This window comes from Grampus griseus, assembly GCF_964374135.1.
Source record: "Grampus griseus genome assembly, chromosome: 6".
Classification (NCBI taxonomy): Eukaryota; Metazoa; Chordata; class Mammalia; order Artiodactyla; family Delphinidae; genus Grampus; species Grampus griseus.
This window is the reverse complement of record NC_139000.1, coordinates 26,866,610-26,890,699: the sequence shown is the minus strand read 5'-3', so window position 1 is coordinate 26,890,699 and position 24,090 is coordinate 26,866,610.

The window sequence follows — 24,090 nt, the reverse complement described above, 5'->3', positions numbered from 1 at the left end:
CGGTCTGGGAAGATCCCACATGCCGCGGAGCGGCTGGGCCCGTGAGCCATGGCCGCTGAGCCTGCGCGTCCGGAGCCTGTGCTCCGCAACGGGAGAGCCCACAACAGTGAGTGGCCCGCGTACTGCAAAAAGAAAAAAAAAAAGGAAGTCCAAGGTAGGGCTACTTCGGGGTTGGTTAAGTCAGCAGCTTAACAAGGGTCAAGATTGTTGCATCTTGCCCAATACGGCTACTGGGGTTCAGGGGTCATGTGCAGATCCAACACTGAACAATGTTTTTACTACTGGCGAACTCATCAAATCTCTTTTCAAGAGTGAGGAAACCTTTTCCCGAAGGCCCCTGCCTGACTCATGTCAGTTTGTCAGAACTGAAGCACAAGCCTGCTCCTGGACCAGTCGCTGTCAAGGTAAGTTCAATCAATTACTACCTGTTCACTAATTGACTGAACCTGAGCTGGGGAGAGGGTCGCCTTCTCTTGAGTGGTGGTTACCTGGTCAAAATCAGGGAGGGTATCATTAAGAAGGAGGGAGGAATGAGGAGGCAATCAAGAGTGGTTGCTATGATACTGCCTTTATTTTAATCAGTTAATTAATTAATTAATTCAATTTTTCCAAAACATTAGCACTATTATTGTTAGAACAATCTGATCCACTCTTTTGAGGTTTTCTTCAGTTCACTTCAACTGATTATTCAAATACATAAGAAAGACAGTACATATGCGCATGTCTTAAATCTGGTTCCGCTTCTGGAAGGGGCACTTGGTCAGGAGGCAAATAGAACGTTTTTGCTGTGAACACAACTGGGCATTTAAGAGACTGAATGGTTGGTGTCAAGAAATAAAGTCAAAAAAAAAAAGAAAAAGGAAATAAAGTTGGAAATTTATTGGAGGCAGAGAATTACATGTATGGTTCCTTTATAATGCCCTCACTCTCTCTTCTTTGAATATTTATTGAACACACACTATCCAATTTTAGAATTTTATCTGTTTGAGTTTGCATTAGTCTAGAACAAAGCGGCCATTTATTAAGAAGAATTGCAATGAATTAGTTAATTATTATTATTTTTTCGATTGGTTGAAAGGGGTTTGGACATGAGGATGGTGGCTAAATAGTGCTCAGCTGGTTCCGGATATTTTCTCTCTGTGAAACAAAGCCCCGGCTTTCGTTTTTTCAGAGAGAATGTGCAGGTTCCACATGTTGGTTAAAGAGAACAATGGGGCTGTGCAACTTGGGTTGCGCTCAAGGGGTATTACGGGCGTCTGTGAAAGTTGGTTCTGTTATAGGTTAAGGTTGCAATGTATAGATTCCCATCCACAGAAATGAGATTGTATGTGTTCTGACTGGAGCGCCTGCTGGGCTCGGAAGACACTGGAAATCTAGTTAAGTCACACACAGTGAGTGTCTTTCGGAGCATGTGAGGGTAACGGAAGCACCGTGCACTCGGTCAGGATGTGTGTGGTACCGAGGCAATGCCACAGGCAGCAGAGAACATGAATTATGCCATAGGTGCCTCCAAGCTATTTGAGCTAAAATTGACCCTCCAGGTCTGGAACCCAGTCCAAATTTCCTCCTGCTGTTATGCTGGGCAACGCAGGAAAGGGAGGAGAAGGCTCACCCCTTGCGATGCTTTTAGGTACTCTCAAACATCAGAACTGATTCTCCAGAGTAATGTGTCTTCATGCATTCAGACATCTGAACGGCGCAACAAAGTCGAGTGTTGAGCTTTCATAGCAAGTTATCTTGAAATTAAACACCGTTCTCAGCTTTGGCAAATATATTTTTCACGACCTCAGGGAGAAACCTGGGGGGGTCCTGTCCTCCTGGGGGTGGTGGTGCTGGAGGTGCATCATGATCACGGTGGTCTCAGCAGGGGGATGAGTATCAAACAAAGGATGATGATGATGGTGATGAGAGAGAGAATGTGCCTGTTTCTGAGAGAAGCTCTGGTAACAGGTTTCTGGGTAAATGAAAGTTGTATTGTCTTCCATCAGAGATGACTTGAAAATAAAGTGCTTTAAAGCTAATACTGCAGATGTCTGCAGGAAACTCAGCACCACACCGAACACTGTAGTTAGATAGCTGTGCAAAAAAGTACATGAAGGAAGGGGCTAATGTGCAATACTTCTATTTAAGATAGAAGGAGGAAATAGAAATTGTGATAGCATGCTATTTCAAGTAATAATAGGAAGTACTTGATGTTTACACGGTGAATGGATCAATACTAATTCTGTAGTCAGGGCACATACAGTAGTTTGGATTATACAAGTGATAGATGCACTCAGTATAGCTGAAATTTCCACCCTGCAACATTCATTTCTTGCTGCGTGTTAGATGGAATTTTCCACCCAACTATCTGGAAGGATTTGCATAAGAATGGTGATAGAGCAGTATTCTTTAATGATGTGCTTTTCTTTGTTAAACTTCAAAAATGTCTATGGTGCACGATGAGGTTTGGGTGAATTGCCAAGCTAATGCTTTTCTATTTTCTTTAAAGAGCTTATCTTCAGTGTGTTGTGCGAGTTACTTTACATTGTGGTTATAAAGGCAGTGGCAGCAAAGCTGAATTTGTAGCAATCCCCAATAAATGCCTCCTTCTCCTCTAGGGCTTGGTCTTGCTAAGAAGGGAATTTGGGGAAGGCTGCCTCTGGTTCCACTGCAGTGAGTCCCTTGGATTTGTTTTATGTTCTCATACCTGGTTTTGCTCACCAAGAAGTGAAGAGGTCATTCTCCTGCTCAAACAATGAACTCCTGTTAGCCTAAATCAGCACTGTCCTTGTCAAACGGGCTTGAGATCAGCCCAACTGGAGCTCTCACGGAGGATGAGTTGAATTATTCAGATCAGAGCCTGGGAGCAACTGCAGTTTGGAGAGTGACCTTTCCGTCCTCCCCACCAGAACCTAATGTTTACAATGTGAGGAGGAAAAGGGACTGGAATCTTGGGAATTCCAGGAATGCATCCTCCAGGCAAAAGAAGCTTTCCTTCCTGGGTTGTGCCCTCGGAGAGACTCTCCAGAATCTGCTCCACAGCAAGGATTTGAAAGTACAAAGGTGGAAAAACAAAAGCCCCAAAGCTGGAGCCCGCAAGGGTAATCCAGTAGAGGACTTCACATTAACCTCCGTTTCAATGAGACAAAGAATTTGAAAGCCAAGAATGGAAGGAAATTTAAGGTCACCTAATCCTACCCTTTGTCTAAAGCATGAGTCTCTTTCCCAACATAGCTTTGCAGCTCATTGGTCATCAGTTGCTGCTTGAATACCTCTGAGGACAAAGAACTCAGTTCCTCTAAACAGCAAGGACGGTGAAACCGAGAAGGACCCCATGGGGCTTCTGGGCACGGAAGCCTTTTTGTCCCCCGTTTCTTGTAGGCAAGACTCCAGTCTCCATGACCCTCGCTGAGTTCCAAAGGGCAGATTCGAACAGTTGCTAATCAAGAAGGGAACAGGCAAGAAACCACCTGAAGCCAGATTAAAGGGACCAGAGAAGCTCATCAAGATTAGAAGACCAACCACCTGAGACCAGATCAAGGGAGTGCAAGCCCTGCACACACCCGAATCTCATCAACAACTCCATCCTTGAACTATTACTATAACACTCTCCACTGAATCCTCCCGGGTTGGGGCACATAGTTTTCAAGGGCAGGAGCCCACTGTGTCCCCCTTTGCCTGGCAAAGCAAAAAATCTCTTCTTTTCTACTTCACCTAAAACTCTGTCTCTGAGATTTGATTCTGCACTGGTGCAGAGAGGCCGAGATTTTGGCACCAACAGCAGTGACATTATAGGGAGGACTTACTATGTGTCAGGCTTGTGATACACCCTGAAGAGTCATGATCTTATTTAATGCTCACAACACCCTTATGAGAACTAATTGCGTCACCTCTTTACAGATGGGGGAACTGAGGCTTTGTGTGTTGCAGAGGAAGGATTTAAGAGTGTGTGTTCTTAACTCCTGCACCCCTCGGCCCAGGCTGTCCCATCAGCAGCAGCCCCAATTGTTATTTTCTGTCCCTTGGGGACACTTGGAATCCACCTTGCCAATCCTGCACACACTAGCCCTTCCAGCATTTGAGGCAGCCTTCCTGTCCCTCAACCTGCCTCCCAGCTTTCCTTTTTTTCTGTTCCATGCCAAACACTGCCCTTTGTCTCAGTTTGGCGAGTTCCTCTGGACCCATTCCTGCTTACCAATGCTCTTCTCAAAACATGTGTCATTTCCCTTTGGAACATTTTGAAGAGACCTTATCATTGTTGCCTTCTTCTATTAGGAGACAGTGGGCTTTGTTGGCGGCAGGGATCCACGAAGGCATCTATTCTGGGTGCAGAGGGAGACTTTCCAAAGAGCACAAGGTGAACTTTTTCCATAGCTCTTTTCAGGGAGAAGGCATTTAAAAAATCCAGAGTATTAAAATAAGCCAGGGTTGAGCTTCGATGTCATTGCTGGTGGGAAAGGCAATGTCAGAGCGAAGGACTTGGGGCCTTCGTGCAGGGCGCTCGCAGTGGTCCTCCCGGGTCCTGGGGAGGCAGCTGCCCTTGGGGCTAACTCAGCCTTCGACCTGGACTCTCCGCAGCTCACTGGCAGGTCCCCGTGACCCTCTGCATTAGCCTCCCGGCTTCTGAAAGGTGATCGTGTTGTTGACACTCTGGAGTTGAATTTCTCCTGGAGTGAGTTCTGACTCTGAATCAGGCAATCTCCGGCTTGCTGTGTGCCCTGGGGCAAATCCCTCTTCCTCTTTGGGCTTTAGTAAGGTAGAGATCAGTGTCTTCTTAACAGTGTTAAATTAATTAAGCAAGGAGAACATGAGACTGAGGCAGCTCGGATACCACGGTGCCTACATCAGCAAACCAAAAGCTAAGCCTGGAAATGCCTCAGAGCCACGAAATCAAAACACCGAGGACAACCAATCACAAAGGCCAGCCAGGCCCTAAGCTCCAGCCAATCAATAATTTCCTTACTTTGCGTCCGTGTCTTCTCTAGGAAAGTCTCTCCCCAGTTCCCATTGGTGGGGTTTGGTGCTGCCTGATTGGGATCAATTTTTACTGAAGTAAACTCTCAAAATTTTCAGTATGCTGCAGTTTATGTTTTTTTTTTTTTTTTGCGGTACGCGGGCCTCTCACCGCCGTGGCCTCTCCCGCTGCGGAGCACAGGCTCCGGACGCGCAGGCCCAGCGGCCATGGCTCACGGGCCCAGCCGCTCCGCGGCACGTGGGATCCTCCCGGACCGGGGCACGAACCGGCGCCCCCTGCGTCGGCAGGCGGACCCCCCCAACCACTGCGCCACCAGGGAAACCCTGCAGTTTATCTTTTAACAGTGCTGGTGTCAGAAGAGGAACCGAAGGAGGCCCCCGAGAGCCCCCGGGAGCAACAAGCAACCAGGTGCGGGTACTATTATAGCCCCTCCAGGTGGCTGCCTTCCTGTGTCTTCAGGAGGTGGTGGGTGAGTCCCTCTCCGGTCCTGGATCCCAGGTCCACAGCTTTCAGACTTCATTTGAGCATTTCTTTTTCCAGACTGGGTCTGGAACCTGGCCGGTGTTGGACTGGGTGCAATGTAGAAATTGGTCCGAGTCCGTGGTGCGAGTCCGGGGTCTGACTTATGCTGGACTGGGGCCAGCGTGAGGCCTCAGGTGAATAAAAGTTTATTTTGAGGTTGAACAAGTAGGTTAACCTTACCAGAGATCATCTTGAATTACGGTGGCCGCAGTGGAGAACTTTTAACCTAGATAAGCTTATCCATTTAGGAGGTGCCCTAGAGAAAAGGGGTCTCAGCCAGGTACTCACTATAAACTACAGACTGAAAATTATTTTTCCTTCTTTATGGTTTCTGGTGACCAGGATACGACCCGCTGGGATACCCCACTCACTCTGGAGCCTCTAGACAGCATCCCGGGAAGACAGCAAAGGGTGAGAATTCTTACTAAAGTTGGCTCTCCTAGATCTCTATCTGTGGTGCCTGGTCAAGGTAAAATGTCTTGTTGTTCCTTCCTTTCTAAATTCTGATTGGCAGGAAAAGAACACTGGGTATTGATCCAGTGTTTCTCTCCCAGGGATGGATACAGCCTCTTGTTTGTCTCATGTCGTGTCCTAATAACGTGGTTGGCAACCATCAGGTTGGGGGCCCCCAAAATAAGGCTGGACAGAAATGTGGGCTGCACCCTATTTGCAGCAGGGTTCCTACTGACTATAGCCAGCTCTTAGGGCAAGTGTCTCTTTCTTTGGGTTATCTTTGAGACTGGCTCTGGATCTCGAGAGGGTAAGATCTTTTGTATACTCTTAGGTGTCTATGGAGTTATTCAGTACTGGCAGGAATATTTATTGTGTGTCCAGGCTGAAACCTGATAAGATATTTGAAATGATTTTTTAAGTATCTCTATGGTCAGAAGTTGGCCAAATTGGGGGCTGATATTCAGAGCCAGATAGGAAAAAAAAATTTTTTAAGCCTTCTCCCCTAAGCTAAAATGAAACTATGTACCCAGAGGGAAAGAAAAACATTGGGAAGCCATTGTGGAAAGATTTACTAAAACATTCTAAAGCAACACAGCTCTGAACCTAGAACATGGGAATCTTTGGATTTCAATCTTAGCTGGAGATCTTCTCCTTAATATAAAAGTGAGTTGAGGATACTGTAGTTGGATGGCTGGGTCAGCAGCTGGATAGCATTCAGGTGGCAACCCAATTATTTGAGGAATTAAAAACAACTGTACTTGACTTACAACTCAAGTCTTTGTAAGAACAGAGGAGAGGCTCTAGAAACAGTTCAAAGCCCACTATCCTTTTCCCCAATCCCCAGACCTCCCCTATTCAAACTAAAGAGACATTCAAAGTGCCTCCCCAGCCACGATGAGGGTCTTCTGATGGCCAGGCTGCATCACTGCAGGCCCCCAGAACCCCCATTACGGTGCAACTCTGCATAAATCAGTATCAGCACAAGCTCGGTTGCCATTGCACTAACAAACGAAATTGATGACAGACGACCACGTTGAACTAATTGTAAGTTGAAGACACAGACTTGCTAAATCAAGGTTATTTTGAGTTAAAAAATGCTTAACACTAGTAAATTGAAAAAAAAAAAAGAAAATCATTTTTTAAGGAGCAATTTGCATGAATAGCAATTTTCTATAATCCTTGTGCTTTTCTCCAAACACACATTTCTGAAGAAATAGTTTTCTTTCCTTACCCACCCATCTTTCTTTCCATCTGATTCCGTAGCAAAGTTAGGAGAGGGGAAGGGAGTGTAATGCCTCTTTATTGGTTTAAAAATATTTATTAAGTATTACATACTTAATAATTTTAAGTGTTCATTTAGTGAAGTGGGAAGAGCACTGGGCTGTGTAGGGAGATCTGGCTTCTGGTGCTGGTTCTGTGTGACCTTGAGAAAACCACATTCCCTCTTTGGGTCTCCCATTCTTCTTCTGTTCAAGTTAGTGAAGGTGATTTGTAAGGTTGTCCCCAAGTCTGGATTTCATGTGTGAAAGCAGCTTCAGGCTGGGCAAGACACGTCAATTTGGTCAATGCTACTGGAGTTCCTATTAATTTCTAGACCTTGTGCTGGACATGGGATACAGTCGGTGAAAACAGACATGGAGCCGTTCCAGCTGCAGGCTGCCTGGGATTATATCCCAATACCACCTCTTACTTGCTAGAGAATCTTAGTGCAGTTGTTTCTCTTCTGTACCTCATTTTCCTCATAGGATTGTTGTACTAGTAGAATAAATGAATACGTGTCAAGAGATTCCTATAGTGCCTGGCACATAGTGAACATTCAAATGATGTTGGCTTTTATTATAATTATTATGGTGGGTAGGTAGATGTTAATTCAATAATCACAAAAAGAAATATAACATTTCAGTTGTGCTTAGTGCTCTGAGAGCATATATCAGGAGGATTTCCTCAGCCTGGGAAGTAGTGATTAAGGTTAAGATCTGAAGGATAAGTTCACTAGTTGAAGGAGAATGGAATAGACTCCAGGGAACGGCATATGCAAAGTTCCTATGGTGGGAAGAAGCACAGATTTCTGGGAATTTAGAGTAGGCCAAGGGGGAGTAGAACAAGAAAAAGGAAGAGAGTGGAAGTTGGAGGTGGGGCAGGGACCAGGCTGTGCTGGGCTCTGCCTGAGGCTAAGATTTGGAAAAACTGGTTTTGTATGTGCCTCTTGGAAGTCAGAGTTCCCTGTTAGACCCATGGCTCTCACACCCTGAAGGGCTGTCCACAAGGATTTGCCTTTCTCCAGACTGGAACCCAGCAGAAACAGCTCCTAAGGGACACTAGGAAAGTGCATATGATGAGTCATGGCTCAAAATTGTTGACATCACCTGAGCCATCTTGCACTTAGATCATGCTCTGGGGACCAGAGTCCCAGATGGTGTTCTGATGATTTCAATGTCCTGTTCAGGTTGTCTTATGGCTGGTCAAATTTGAATAGGGTTGAAAAACAAAACTAAATTCTTCCCTGTCTACAGGGAAATGAGCCTTCATGGGTCTTCAGCTTTTGGGATCATAGTCACATTTGAGAATCTGATGAAATCTGTGGATTTTCTACTTGAGACATGCATTTACACACTTAAACCCAAATTTGGGTGTATTTTTAGGTTGAGTTTGTGGGTGCCTCTGAAGCCCATCCATTGTTCCAGGTTAAATGTCCTTCCAGTGCAAGGCAATGTCCAACGTTATGGACATTCAATATCCCTTTCATTATCTACCCCCCTTCCTTCTTGCCCCACCGTCTATCCTTCTTTCCTTCTGTATTGTTGCTACCTCAATTTTGAACCCTTATTGATTTCCCCCTAAACTATTTTAATTTTTTCTGCCTTTAGTTTCTTACCCCTCCAATCAGCTTTCCACATATTCTATGGAAAATAAAAATTATTGGGGGGTGAAAGTGAAATAAAATGAATAAAATTGTAAATATTTATTTTCAGAATAAAGTAAATTGGGCTCATTATAGATACTTTGGAAAATACATGCAAGTTAAAAAAAATCCATGGTATCAGCACCTAGAGGCAACCAAAGATATATTTTTTTCTAGTACTGATATTTTTCTATGGAAAATTTCTTTTGTATAGTTGTGACCAAGCTGTATACATGTATCAATATATTTAAATTAAATCCTTTACTTAACATTTATTTGTCCTTTAGCCCAAATGAATATATGTATTAAAACCTCTTTTATTATGGAAAGTATGAAATATTCACAAAGCAAAGACAGTATTATAATGAACCTACCCACTCATCCTGTGTACCTAACACCTAGTCTCAAACATTATCAGCATTGCATCAGTGAACTTCTGATATGTAACAAATGGCCTCAAAATTTAGTAGTTTAAAACAGTAACATTGATTTCATTCATAATTCTCTGGAGGAGTGATTTGGGCTGGGCTCAGCTATGCAGTTCTTTCACTAGTCTTGGCTGGCTTCAGTCATGCATCTGTGTTTTGCTGCCACTTAGCTAGATGGCTCTGCTTCTGGGATTGGCTGGCTGACACATGAGGCCACAAGAGGGATTGGGTCCCTGTCTGTCTCATCATCCAGCTGGTTATCCCTGGGCTTCTTCACACGGTGATGGAAGGCATCCAACTGCAGCAAGAGGCAAGTGCCAATGCATAGGTGCTTTATCAAGCTTCTGGTTGCAGCTTACTAATATTTCTATTGGCCGAAGCAAGCCACAGGGTCAATCCACACTCAAGGGGTGGAGAAATAGATTCTACCTCTTGACAAAGGAACTGCAGCATCGTTTCGTAAGGGCGTGGATATAAGCAGCAGAGGAACTTGTGGCCATTCTTAGTAAGGATATGGATATAGGCGGGAGAAGAATCTGTGGCCATTTTTACAATCTACCATACATGTGTTGCTAATATTAACATTGGTAAATCATCATTTCTGATGTTATTGGTAGCTTGTCATGAATCTAATTTAGATGGCTGAGTAATGTGTCACCCAGTGGGAGTGCTGCACGTTGCGTGACCATTCCCCTACTGTTGGGGAGCGAGGTCTTTGCCATTTTTCTGCCATTATGAATCATGCTACAATAGATGCTTTGTGCATAAAGCTTTTTCTAGTTTTAGGATTACTTCCTCCGAGTAGTCGCAAAAGTGATATTACTGTGTCAAACATTTTAGAGCTCTTAGTACACTTTGTCAAATTGCTTTCCAAAAGGATTGTATCAATTTACACTCCCACCAGTGTGTGTGAGAGTACCCCACAGGGGATCCTTTTAAAATGCAAATCTGATTATCTCATGCCCAGTTTAAAAGTGATCTCTGCTGCCTTCATAAAAAGACTAAACTATGTAAGACAAAACTGTGTCTGCTACATGACTTTTGAATAACTGAAAGTCTATTTTAGCTTGATAAGACGTTGTGTCCAAGGGTCATAGAATCTAGTGAGGAAACAAGACACGGCAGGCTCAGAAACAAATGAAGCCATCACTCTCATGTTGTCCTGGAATGTAGATATCACTATTATAGAAGACGAAACTGAGGGTCAAAGACTTCAGTATTTAAAGTGGAAACCCATTCAGCTTTCTGCCTATGGCATCATCTATTTTAGCATCATAACCTTTGCAAAGGAATACATACACAAGTTTAAATACATATTTAATCAATGCAACGAAATTGTAATAAGTTTCTTTTGTTGGTTAGAATTCTTTTTTTTTTTTTTTTTGCGGTACACGGGCCTCTCCCTGTTGTGACCTCTCCCGTTGCGGAGCACAGGCTCCGGACGTGCAGGCTCAGCGGCCATGGCTCACGGGCGCAGCCGCTCCTCGGCATGTGGGATCTTCCCAGACCAGGGCACGAACCCGCGTCCCCTGCATCGGCAGGCGGACTCTCAACCACTGCGCCACCAGGGAAGCCCGGTTAGAATTCTTTGGTTCTAAAAACTGAAGACTATGAGATTTGGAATGAGGTGGGTCTGAGTGTGAATTCACGTTCTGCCATTTACCAAAATTTGAGCAGGATTTAACATCTCTAAGCCTCCTCCATTTTATTTTCTGTAAGAAGTGGATGATAATGCCTACGTTCTAGGGGTCGGGTGATGATTCAACATATACACCAAATGTCTAGCAGAACCATTCAATACAAACTATTATTATTACTGTTACGTGAGATGAATACATAAGTGGAAGGGAAACATAAATGGAACCAGAATGAGGAGGCTTTGATAATCTAGGACTATAAATAAAGCTTTGTGACTTTATACCCAAGTTACCATGGTTTGGAACCCGGCTCAGTCTACTAGCTAGAATTCTTGCCTTTATAGAGGTTTCCTTTTTCTCAATATTCTTGAGAATTCCCAGGTTCATGAATCAGTGGTTCTCCTTGATGCTCACCTTCTATCCCCTGCCTGCAAAGGGAGAGCAGAGACTAGGGTGCATTCCTCAAGGTACAGTTCCTCAGCCGTGGCTCTCCCGGCTGCCCTGCCTGTGCCCCAGATGCCTCTAGCACGTGGCTGGTGGAGGAGGGCAGCTGTTGACAAGAGCTGGGCCCCAGCCTTGGCACTTCTCCACAGGAGTATCTGATAAAGCTCCTCCAGGGCCCCAAGACTCCCAGGACTTGCTTGTTATCCATGCAAGTATATGTCTACAGATCTGCTCAAGCCAACCTGATTTTCTGATGCTCTTTTTAGTTTTAAACTTTTTATTTTATATCAGAGTATAGGTGATTAACAATGTTGTGTTAGTTTCAGGGGTACAGCAAAGTGATTCCGTTATACATACACATGTATCTATTCTTTTTTTTTTTTTTTTGTATCCTTTTTAAAATTCTTTTCCCATTTAGGTTGTTACATAATAATGAGCAGAGTTCCCTGTGCTATACAGTAGGTCCTTGTTGGTTATCCATTTTAAATATATTGGTGTGTACAATCCCAAACTCCCTAACTGTCCCTCTCCCCCACCCCTGCCCGCTGGTAACTGTAAGTTTGTTCTGTAAGAGTGTGAGGCTGTTTCTGTTTTGTAAGTTTATTTGTATCATTTTTTTTTAAGATTTTGCCTATAAGGGATATCATACGATATTTGTCTTTCTCTGTCTGACTTAACTTCACTCAGTATGACAATCTCTAGGTCCATCCATGTAGCTGCAAATGGCATTATTTCATTCTTTTTAATGGCTGAGCAATATTCCATTGTATATATGTACCACATGTTCTTTATCCATTCATCTGTTGATGGACATTTAGGTTGCTTCCATGTCTTGGCTATTGTAAACAGTGGTGCAGTGAACACTGGGGTGCATGTATCCTTTAGGACTGAGCCAACCTTGTTTTCTGATGCTCTTTTTCTTAGAGACATTTTAGTGTGGCACTGTCCAAGAGAAATATATTGTGAGCCACATGTATAATTTTACATTTTCTAGCCGCCGTATTAAAATATATATAAAGAAATAGATGAAGTTAATTTCTTTTTTAAAAAAATACATTTATTTATTTATTTTTGGCTGCGTTGGGTCTTCGTTGCTGCCCATGGGCTTTCTCTAGTTGCGGCGAGTGGGGGCTACTCTTTGTTGCAGTGCGCGGGCTTCTCATTGCAGTGGCTTCTCTTGTGGAGCACGGGCTCTAGGCGCGCGGGCTTCAGTAGCTGTGGCACATGGGCTCAGTAGTTGTGGTGCACGGGCTTCATTGCTCCACGCATGTGGGATCTTCCCAGACCAGGGCTCGAACCCGTGTCCCCTGCCTTGGCAGGCGGATTGTTAACCACTGTGCCACCAGGGAAGTCCGAAATTAATTTCCATAATATGTGTTATTTAACCCAGTATATCTATTATTTGAACGTATAAAACATATAAAATTATTAATGAAATAATTTACATGATTTTTTTATCATATGAAGTCTTAAAACCTGGTGTATATTTTATGCTTACAGCACATCTGAAGTTGGACTAGACCACCTTTTAAGTGCTCAGTAACCACATGTGGCTAGTGGCTACTACATGGAAGAGCACGGTTCCAGAACAAAGCCACCTGGGCTCCAGGTGGTACAACTCTTCAGGAGCATTGGTCTTGATACCCACGTGCAACTATTTTTCCTAAAACCTACTTCTGGCTCCAGCTTGGGTGGGTCTGTGGGGATTCAATATACTACAAGTGCCTAGAATTATTCTTTTTAACCTAGTATTGTGTCTGGTTTACCAATGTGGACTCTGTTTCCCTTACAATGAATTCCCTTTCAGGAGTCTCTCTTATTTTCCCACTTTGCTGCCACCCTAAACTATCAGAGAAAAATGTTTTTAATCCTTGAACATCAATAAGAAGGGGGCAAGAGATTCAGAGTTTTATTTTCATCCTTCCATGAGGTTCCTCTTCTCCTGTGTGGATTTATGGATACAAAGAATGTGTGGGAATCTGTAACCCAAGTGCACAAGGGTATGGTGGGGAATGGATATTGCCTCGCAGTGGCCAGTAGCACCTGAGCCTCAGGCAGTAGCCCAGCTCAAACGTACAGACTTCCTGGGAAGAATTCTCAATTCGTGGCAATAGATTTATTGAGGTCCTACCGTGTGTAAGATCTTCACATGCCTTGTTTCCTGAGGTAGACATTATTATCCTTGTTTTGTAGGTGAAATAGTGACACTCAGAGAGGTTATAGGAAAGAACCCACGTCTAGGGTCTCCAATGGCCTTACCCTTTCCATTGTCTCACGGCCGCCCTTGAATACTCGGTGGCTAAGGATTGGCTGAGGGGACCAGCTGGCGTGTACCTGGAGACTTTGCTAGAGAGCAAGAGGTCTTTGCAGCAAATATTTGTGATTGCTTACAAAAGATATGGTTATAGTGTATCAGCGTTCCAGTCACTATCGCTGTGAAACGAGTTACCTCAAAATGGCATAAAACAACCCCTTCATATGCTCACAATTCCATGGGTCAGGAATTCGGACAGGGCAGAGTGGAGTTGGCTTATCTCTGCTCCGCGACATGTGCAGCCTCAGCTGGAAGACTTGAAGGCTAAAGGCTGGAAAGAACCAAAGACTTGCTTATTCGAAGACCTGCTGGTTGATGTCGGCTGTCAACTAGATGCCGCAAACCTCTCCACGCGGCCTTTCCACGTTGTCTCGCTGTGTGGATTGGTTCTGCCTTCCTCACAGCGTGGCGGCTGGGTTCTAAAGGCTAGAACCAGCCGAGAGCCCTACTGCCTCTCGTTGCCTCGCCCCAGGAAGTCACGCACCACGCACTTCATGCATTTTATTCAACAAGGTAGTCACAGGGTCTTGTATCAAGGGGAGGTGAAACAGACTCTGCCTCTTGATGGGACGTGGCAAGGTTCCAGCAGGGCAAGTGGACCCACAGATATTTCTGTGGCCATTTTTGGAAAATACAGTATGCCACTGTCATTATCAGTGTTGGAAGGAAGGAAGGAAGGAAGGTGGATAGGTAACTGGGAAGGAAATGTTTTACTGAAGTGTCAGGGTCTCTAGTAAATGGCAAAATTGTGAAGGGGAATTAGGAAAATGATGGAAAGGCAAAGAAGTTCAGATGCAAATGGGCAGTATTTGAAAACACTTCCACCATCTGAAGACCCTTCTAAAAAAGAGTGATCGCCGCCCTTGACGTAGCACACTGGCCTGACTTATGGTCTTTTTTGCAGCCTCAGGTGACCTCCACTGGCCAGAGCTGTGTGTCCTGAGTAACCTTCGACAGCCCAGTCCCAGGCAGGGCCATGCCAGCTTGCCTTCAGCCTGCCCTCCTTTCTTCATGGCTTAACCCCAAACCTCCTTTTACTAGAGATTTGGAATTTCATTAAATCAGGGCTTGAGCTAAGAAATAACCACTGCCTTTATATGCACTGACTCTTTACTGGCAAACTATTAGAGGGAAGATAAGGTTCTATAACACTGCAGGAATAAAACCCAGAAAATTATGCGAAAAGCTCCACCATCCAGGATAAATGTTATAGGAGGCATTAACCTTCCATAAAAATCCCTTTGCTAGGCAGGAATTTAAATGACAGCCACTGTGAGAGGAGATATTTAGCCTTAGAAACATATTCTATTGCCACCTTTTCTTAGAATAGCAAGGTCTTTGGTTATCAGCCGTTGAGTTTTCCTCTTTTTCATAGGAATGCTCAGTAGCATAGCAGATACATAGATGAAGATTTTCTGGGTACGCCCTGTCTTGTACCACATCCTTCCCAAGAGATTGTATGCATATTCTCCGCCTTTATTTGGGAAAACTGAATAAGAAATTGATATCCAAGGAAAGCTGAAACAAACCCTTATGATAGCCTCCAAATTACTTATCTTGAGGGAAAAATAATTTTTCTCCCTAAGGTGTAATTGTGATTCTCCAGTGAATGTGTTAGGCCAGAAATCACAGTAATTATCCTCTCTTTTTATATAAATTTGGCTATTCCAGCAAACAGGCCAACAAAATCACAGGGCAGAGACTTTGTATAGAAGTTTCTGCATGTTTCGCATACATATTTATATGTGTTGGGAGAAAATCTTAGGTGATAGTGTGAAAGTGATTACTGTGCTTTAAATAGTCAATCTCTGTGTCTCAACATTGAAAGCATTTGTAACAGGATGAGAAGCAGGACTCTTCCCCATTGTCTTAGAGTCTTAGCTGAAGCCCCAGAGCTGCTTCTTGCCCTTCCAGAGTTTGGTGTGGAAAAGATGCCTAATTTCCCGGTGGGCTAAGTGGATGCAAGTTGTAATACCTACCCTCTTGAGCTCCATTCTGCCTCCTAAGTGACTTCTCCCCAGGAATCCACAAATGGAGCATTATTCTCCTGTCTGTTAACGGAGCAGCTCTGCAAATATTGTTTGGAGGACCCAGAATAGAAACTTATCATGATGGGTGGTTGAGAAGTGCACGGTCGCTCCTTAGTTCGCTTCATCAAGTTGACCTACTTAGGAAGCAACAAATTTAAGAATTTTAAGACTTGATCTAGACTAAATCACAATAAAACCAAACAGATTAACTTGGAGAGTCAGAAACAATTCCAAAGAAATGAAAGTAGATCTTCTAAAAGGCTTTATGTTTTTTTCCTAATGATAAAACAGTGAGGTACCTAACTAATTTGTATTAGGAAATATTTACTTAGAATATTAAAAAGCTCTGTGCTTTCAAGTGGACTAAATTAAAAAAAAAAGTCTTCCCAGGACTGTATCTGATCCCAAATGAGATTTGTTACTGTTAGGAAGAGTGAAACTAATTATTTATCAAGGGCCGAGATGTGCCAGGTACTGTACTCATTAAATCCCTTTGCTTACTGGACAATGTAGGTATTATTATCCCATTTTTTTTACATATAAGAAAACCAAGGCCTACAGAGGTCTGCCAACTTGCTCAGACTTCAGATTACCTGGACTAAACCAGGGTTTGTTACTCATCACCTCAGAATCCTTCTAGGTCTTTAGAATTTCTCTAAATTCCAACATGGCCAGCCAGTTTCGTAAGTGACGAAGCTAGGTAAATTATCTGATTCTCCCTTCCGGTTAAATTGAATCCATTGACGAATCCTCTCAGTTGTACTCCTAAACTGACCACAAGTGCATGTATTTCTTTCTGTTGTCACTGCAGTCATCACCAGAGCCCCGGACACCAGCATCTCTCATCTGACCCCGTCCGTGGTTCCTGGGTGGCTCCCTGCTTCCATGCTTGCTCCCCTGTCATCATCATTCAGAGCAGCCAGACCATCTTCCAAGAAATTAAGATAAAATGTGTCTCTTCTCTGTTTGGAACTCTGCAGATTTCCTACTGTACCTAGAATAACATGTGAATTTTCTACCTTAGCTTGTAAGAGCTGGTGGAATCTGGCCCCAGCCTTTCTCTCTCCTCTCATCTCCTGCACTCTCTGCTTTGCTCTCCAAGCTCCACTCCCCCATATACACATTTGACGATTTCTGGAAAAGAGCAAGCTCTTTCCTGCTTCTTGCTCTTTTTCTCTCCTTAGAATATTCTTCTCCTGGCTCTTCATATGACTGGAGTCGTGCCCTTCAGGTCTTGGTTTAATGGCCAGTTCCTCTGTGAGAACTTCTTTCACCACTCTATTAAAGAAGCTCCCTCCACCAGGTTCTTTGCCATCACAGTGCCTTGCTTGCTTTCTTCATGGTGCTTCTCACTAACGTATTTGGTGTATTTACTTACTTGTTTGTTATCCTTCCCTGCTACTCACTCAGCTCAAACTATGTCACATACGACCAGGAACCCATCTATCACATGCTTTGCTGTTACCTCAGTTCCTGACCCATGGTAGGCACTCAACAAACCTTTGATGCAGAAATTAATCCATACTTGAGTGGTCCTTCTGCTCTTAAAACCCCTCCCTACCCCAAATCACGAAGTCTGTTCAATAATCCATCATCTTTTCAGTGTCACTGGGCAAAAAAATTGGAGTTGACCCTAAGAACCCTGGTCTGTAATCCCATTGCAGCCATTAATTTGCTGTATGACCTTAAGCAAGTCATTATCCTTCTCCAGGTGATCTTTAAATCCTCTCTGAGCCCTGACCCCGGATTGTTTCCAATTTTGCTACTACTGTCCCCCTGAAGCAAGCTTAATAGAAGCAACTTGGTTTTAACTAAGTCATTATGTTGAGACGCAGCCTGCAGTTTATTTAGGTGGACCCAGTGTTTTCCCTCTGTTGGAGACTCTTGGGTGGTGTTAACGGGGGGTGTCAGGTGATGATGTCCAGGGAAAAGGGATCCTTCCGGGCAGCATTGCACAAGAGAGGCAGATGGGATTCATTGCTGGCAGCCATTGCAAAGATGGGGAGAAACATTGTGTTTTGTAACACCTCAACCCGGCTGAACAAGCACAGAGAAACAGGTATTAATAGTATCTAGTGTCTGTGGTGTCTCAGCCTCATCGTCTCAAGAGCTTGAGGTCCTTTCCAGGAATCCCGGTCTGTAAAGGCGGCTTGAGGCCAGAGAGAGTTCCTGCATGTGAACTGGATCTGCACTGGGTTGGCTGCCTGTCCTGTGTCTCCTGCTTGTGGGAACCTGCTTTCTCCTGCAGTGTTTATCTGGGGATGGAGGGAGAGAGCAAGATGGGTGCTGTTTGCTGTGCTAAGTGCTCTACATTCATTGCCTCACCAAACGCTGTGAGGCAGTTATTATTTCCACACTATTCCCATTTTCCAGATGGGGACACTGAGGCACAGAGAGAGATTGAGTAACTTGCTTGAAGCCTCAGTGTTAGGAAGGGGCAGTGTTCTGGAGTGCTCTTTGTGATCTCTACTCCTCTCTCAGGTCGTTGGTCAGTTTCTGGTGTCACAGAGAACCCTGAACTCCACAGAAGGAGCCGTTTTCAGGGACCGTTTGAAAAGCCACCGTGGTAGATCAAGTGTGTGGGGTTAGATCTGGCAAGCAAAGTCCCAGCAACTGAGCTTCGTAACTTGAAAAATAAAATTAGGCAAATTGCATCAGCTGTCCATGTGGAGACAAATAATTGTGGAGACGAATCCTCTGCTTAAGCGGGAAAAAAATTAAAGCATTGATGTGAACTTTAAGAAGTGTGTATTTTTCTTTATATGCCTATTGGTATCATGGCTTTTGAGTACTTCAGGAAAGCTAAATTTTTCTTGAGCCAGCAAATCAACCTTCTATAAAGTTACTTGGGGTTGAAACAGAAGTTATTCAATAGTGTTTATAGAACGGTGACATTGGGCCAGGCTCTGCTGCTCGCTGAAGATAAAAAAGTGAAGAAGATGCAGCACTGCCCTTGAGAGATCAGGCTAGGGTGCAGGTCGGGGACAGACAGGTTAGTGGACAATTAAATACGCTGTGATTCAGGCTGTTGCAGAGCTGAGAACAGGAGTCTTTGGGAACAGGGGAGAGAAAGTTCCTTAGAGGAGGCAAATTTTGAAATGAGGCTTGAAGGATAAGCCAGTAAAATGGGGGAGACAGTGTGGGCAAAACCACAGAACCATGGGACACACAGAGTGTCGGGCGCAGTAGGAAAGAGGCTGGAGAGAGCCATTCATCCTGACTGTGAAGGGCCCTCCATGTACAACTTTGGAATGTAGATGTCATCCTGTTCTGACACCTAGAAAGATCCGTCTGAGGGGCCATCTGAGACTATATTATAGAGAGAACAGGCTAGAGGAAGGTTGTCCTGGTAGTTCAGGTGAGACTGATGCAGTCTTGAACTAGGGCAGTGGCAGTGTAGGCAAGAAGAGGAGACTCAATCATGTAAGGAATTCTACTCTTGGCAGATTTTTTTTTTTTTTTTTTTTTTTGTGGTACGCGGGCCTCTCACTGTTGTGGCCTCTCCCGTTGCGGAGCACAGGCTCCGGACGCGCAGGCTCAGCGGCCATGGCTCACGGGCCCAGTCGCTCCGCAGCATGTGGGATCTTCCTGGACCAGGGCACGAACCCGCGTCCCCTGCATCGGCAGGCGGACTCTCAACCACTGCGCCACCAGGGAAGCCCTCTTGGCAGATTTTTTATGTTAAGATGGTATAATGTGGTATGTTTATATACACAATGGAATACTACTCAGCCCTAAAAAAGAATGAAATAATGCCATTTGCAGCAACGTGGATGAACTTATAGATTATCATACTAAATAAAGTGAGTCAGACAGAGAAGTACAAATACCGTATGATATCACTTTTATGTGGAATCTAAAAAAATGATACAAATGAACTTATTTACAACACAGAAATAGACCCACAGACATAGAAAACAAACGTATGGTTACCAAAGGGGAAAGGGACAGGTGGAGGGATATATTAGAAATTTGGGATTAACAGATATACACTACTCTCTATAAAATAGATAAACGACCAGGTTCTACTATCTAGCACAGGGAACTATATTCAGTATCTTGTAACAACCTGTAATGGAAAAGGACTTGAAAAAATGTTTATATATATCTGAATCACTTTTCTGTACACCTGAAACATTGCAAGTCAACTACACTTCAATTAAAAAAAAAGATGGTGTAAGGAAACGTCCTGGTACAAAGTAGATGCTTAATGTGTGAATGAAAGCTGAGTATACAGATGAATTGTATTACGTATATAGTTAGATATTTATATATAGATGCACACTTAACCTATACCAGCTATGTAATTTTTATAATAAATACGCACACCTGGAAATTTTAAGTTAAAGTATTTACTTGCATTACAGAAAGTAAATGCGAATTACGGCAGTTTCGAAGCATCTGATGTTCTCTGTGTTAAGATCACAGATTGTTCCTTCCAAACATTCATATTTAGTAACAAAGTTTTCTACTCGATTGCTTATTATTTTGTTGTACTATTACAGATGCTGTGTTTGAGTTTAGAGTGGAATTTGCCGTTCCATATCATCAAACAGATTCTCAGGGATATAATTGATTTCACTCCTCAGAGAATAGAAGGAATTCAGTAGTTTTGAAACATGTGCCTGTCTTCCAGGGAGTTAGAGAAACACGAAGCACCTTACTGAATTTTTTTTACCGCATGTAAAGATAGCTTTCGTTTTTGGGGTGGGAGGGGGAAGATAATGTTGAAGATGGGATGTATTTGTTGTGTGATGAATATGGGCTTCCCTTTAGAGCTTATACCTACTTTTCCTTCAGAGCTGGCGAGGGCCCAGAGCTGCTGGCTCACCCAATCTAAATTAGGTTTCCCCCTTCAGTCCCCTTCGTGGCACCCTGTTCTCATCCTTCACAGTATTTTTCACAATTGTGAATTATATATTTGTGGTAGATTAACTACAGCTGCAGATTCTTTCTTCTTCCATCAGGAAGAGGTGGGATCACGTGTCCTTTTGTTGAATCTGGGCAGGTTCCCTGACAATGAGGCCAGTAGGACATGGCAGACATTATGATGTGAGAGTTTCTAGACTCAGACCTTAATAAACTGGGAGCTTCTGTTTCCTGTCTCTTGGAGCACTTTCTGGGAGCCACAAGTCACTAAGAAAGATGCCTGGTTACTCTGACACTGCCAGGCCAGAGGGTCCCCATAGAGGCACTTGGTCAACTGTCCTAGCTGAGCCCAGTTTTCCAGCCATTCCTGCCAAGGCATCTGACGTGTGAGTGAACTGCTTTGGACCCTGCAGACTGTACCATATGTGCCTGTTGAATACTGTCATGTGACCTCCATTGATACCATGTGGAATATACTGCCTAGTTGAACCCTGCCTGAATTCCTGACACTCAGTATTGTGAGATATAATACAGTGGTTGATGCTTTAAGCCATTACACTTTGGAGTAGCTTGTTTTGCAGTAATAGACGACTGGAATAATACTGATTAAAGTTTACTTATTAATACCTATTTTCTCCTTTAGACTGTAAGCATCGTGAGGACCACAGGGGCCATGCCTGTTGTTCACACTGTGTGCTCACTTAGCCCAGTACGGAGGCACAGTAGGCACTTAATAAATATTTATTTAAATAATGAACGGTCCGTGACTGAAGTTGAACAGAGGACAGTTAGCCTAAAACAAATGTGGATCTTCTACTCAGACTCCTGAATGATTTGTGTACTCTCTTGTTCACGCCTTCATTTTCCTCCAACATGCGTCTGTGTCCTGATAATAAAATTCTTCTGCTTGTTTGCATGCAATGCATTTTGAGGATAAAGATTCTATGTGCCTTAAGTTAGGGATATATATTTTTACTAGAACCCATCCCATGCCCAGTTTTCTCAGAGAGGTGATGGCAAAAGGCTGAGCATCATCTCGGTCTGAAATGAACTAAGAAGCAGTACCTCTCTCTCTCTTTTTCTTTCTTTTTCTCCCTCCCTCCCTATCTATCTATTTATCTATCTATCTATCCATCTGTCCCATCCAGCATAATTTTGGCTCTAATACAAAACTGGAACAATAATCCTTGGACTTACTAGCGTTTGATACCACACTGTACACAGGGAAACAGGTATGTTTATAATAGGAAGGACAGCTTCTTTGCCTTCTTTGCGTGATTTGCTTTGATAGCCAAGCTTCTTCTTTCTTAGTGTCCACAAATCACAGCTGTTAGTAAGGCTTTCATTAAAAAAGTGGTATGCCGGCACTGGGAGCTTTGTCTCTTCAACACACAGTTCTGTTTCTGTACCAGCAATTCTAATTATTATTATTACTTTTATAATTGTTATTTTGTTTGGTTGCAATTTCACTTTCCACACCACAGTATGTGGCAAACATAAGGTGACTTTTTTAAAAAAAATAGAGTTATTTATTTATTTGGCTTTGTTGGGTCTCCGTTGCTGTGCGCGGGCTTTCTCTAGTTGCGGCAAGCAGGGCTACTCTTCGTTGCGGTGCACGGGCTTCTCCTTGCGGTGGCTTCTCTTGTTGCGGAGCACAGGCTCCAGGCATGCAGGCTCAGTAGTTGTGGCCTGTGGGCTTAGTTGCTCTGCGGCATGTGGGATCTTCCCGGACCAGGGCTCAAACCCGTGTCCCCTGCAATGGCAGGCGGATTTTTAACCACTGCGCCACCAGGGAAGCCGCATAAGAAGACTCTTAAAGCACCTTTATTAACTTTCTCTGAGAATCTTTTCCATCACCTAGAAGATAGGGCTTTTGGAAAGGGCCAAGGTGATGTGACTGCCAAGGTGGTTTTACTAATATCATTTTGCTTTCTTCAGAGAAGCTCTTTATAGTGAATAAAAAAAAATGCTGTCATGACTTTTTAGCAGGCTTTTAAAAATATTTTATATTATATTGGACTATAGTTGATTTACAATGTTGTGTTAGTTTCAGGTGCACAGCAAAGTGATTCAGTTATACATCTATCTATCTATCTATCTATCTATCTATCTATCTATCTATCTCCATTCTTTTTCAACTTCTTTCCCCATTTAGGTTCTTAGAGAATATTGAGCAGAGTTCCCTGTAGCAGGCTTTGTTTTAAACGGGTTGTCCCGTCTGAATGCCCGTCATTGATACCCTTTGGCTGGGAGGTGGCTGTGTACCAAGACAATTGGACGGTGCACTGATGCTTATTACTCTCTCACAATGGGGCCATTTTCTGTTAGGTAAACCAGAGTCCTAAAAGCCCACTTGCTCCATTTATGTTTATTTTTTCCGGATGGGAATTTGAAAGAATTTAATGGCAGCATAGTCAGCAATAATGCAAAAAGTAGTGCCTAGTAGTAATTCATTAATGTGATTAGTACTATGGGAGACTCAGGGAGCAATTCCATTTAGTGCGTCTGTTGGGTACAGGTGTGTAAGCGGGTAGGGGAAGGGGTGCTCATGCTGTCAGTGATCATATTAAAAGCTGTGTTGCACCAAAGGAGGCTTCAGATTTCATTCATGATTGAAACTAATGGAGAAAAGTTGGTGTGTTAGTCAGGATTCATTTGCTTACAAATGACAACACAACTCAGACAAAGGTCTTTACAGAAAAAGGTAAAATATATTGACCCGTACTTGAAAAGTCTAGGTCTTCAGACATGGTTGAACCCAGGAGCTCAAGTAATGTTACTGTGTTGGATTTATTCTAAGGAAGGCTTTTTTGAGTTAGTGGCAAAGACGGCCTCTGGCAACTCAAGGCTTTTATAGTCCTTACAACTTACAATCCCGGAGAACATAGATTCTTTTCAAAAAGCTCTAGCAAAAATCCTGCGGATGATTCTCCTTGGTCCTATTTAGGTTGTATAATTATCCCTGAACCAGTAACTGTGGCCACAAGGAGGGTGTGTTCTGAAATATCCAGGTCTGGGCCATGTGCTTTTCCCTGGAACTGGGAAGTAAGGTCAACCCCTGGTGAGTCATGTTGACTAGAAACGGTGGCAGTGTGGTTTCTTAGAGGAGAGCCTCAAGATATATTCCTTTACAGTTGCTTATTAGTCTTCTGGGATCCTAGGAACAAAGAGTGAGATGCTTCCTGAACTGAGATTCAGGTGGGAGAGAGGCCTGAGTCTAGACTCAGTCTGTCATTCACTCACTAAATGACCGTGGGCTGGTCACGTTCCCTCATGGGGGTCTCAGATTCCTCATTTGTAAGGGGAGGAGTTTGGATCCAGTGATTCTGATGATCCCATCCAGCTCAAACGTTCTACAGTTTCCTTTTCCCTAGCTGGAAGGATTAATGGAAGCATCCAGAGAGCTGAAGTATGGTCTTGTGCTACATAAATACCAGGGGGTTCTGATTCTGATGTCAATGGTGATGATGAAGGCAGTCTTGCTGTCTATTAGAAACAGCCCCCAGTCCTCTGCTCTCACAGACACTGCTTCAG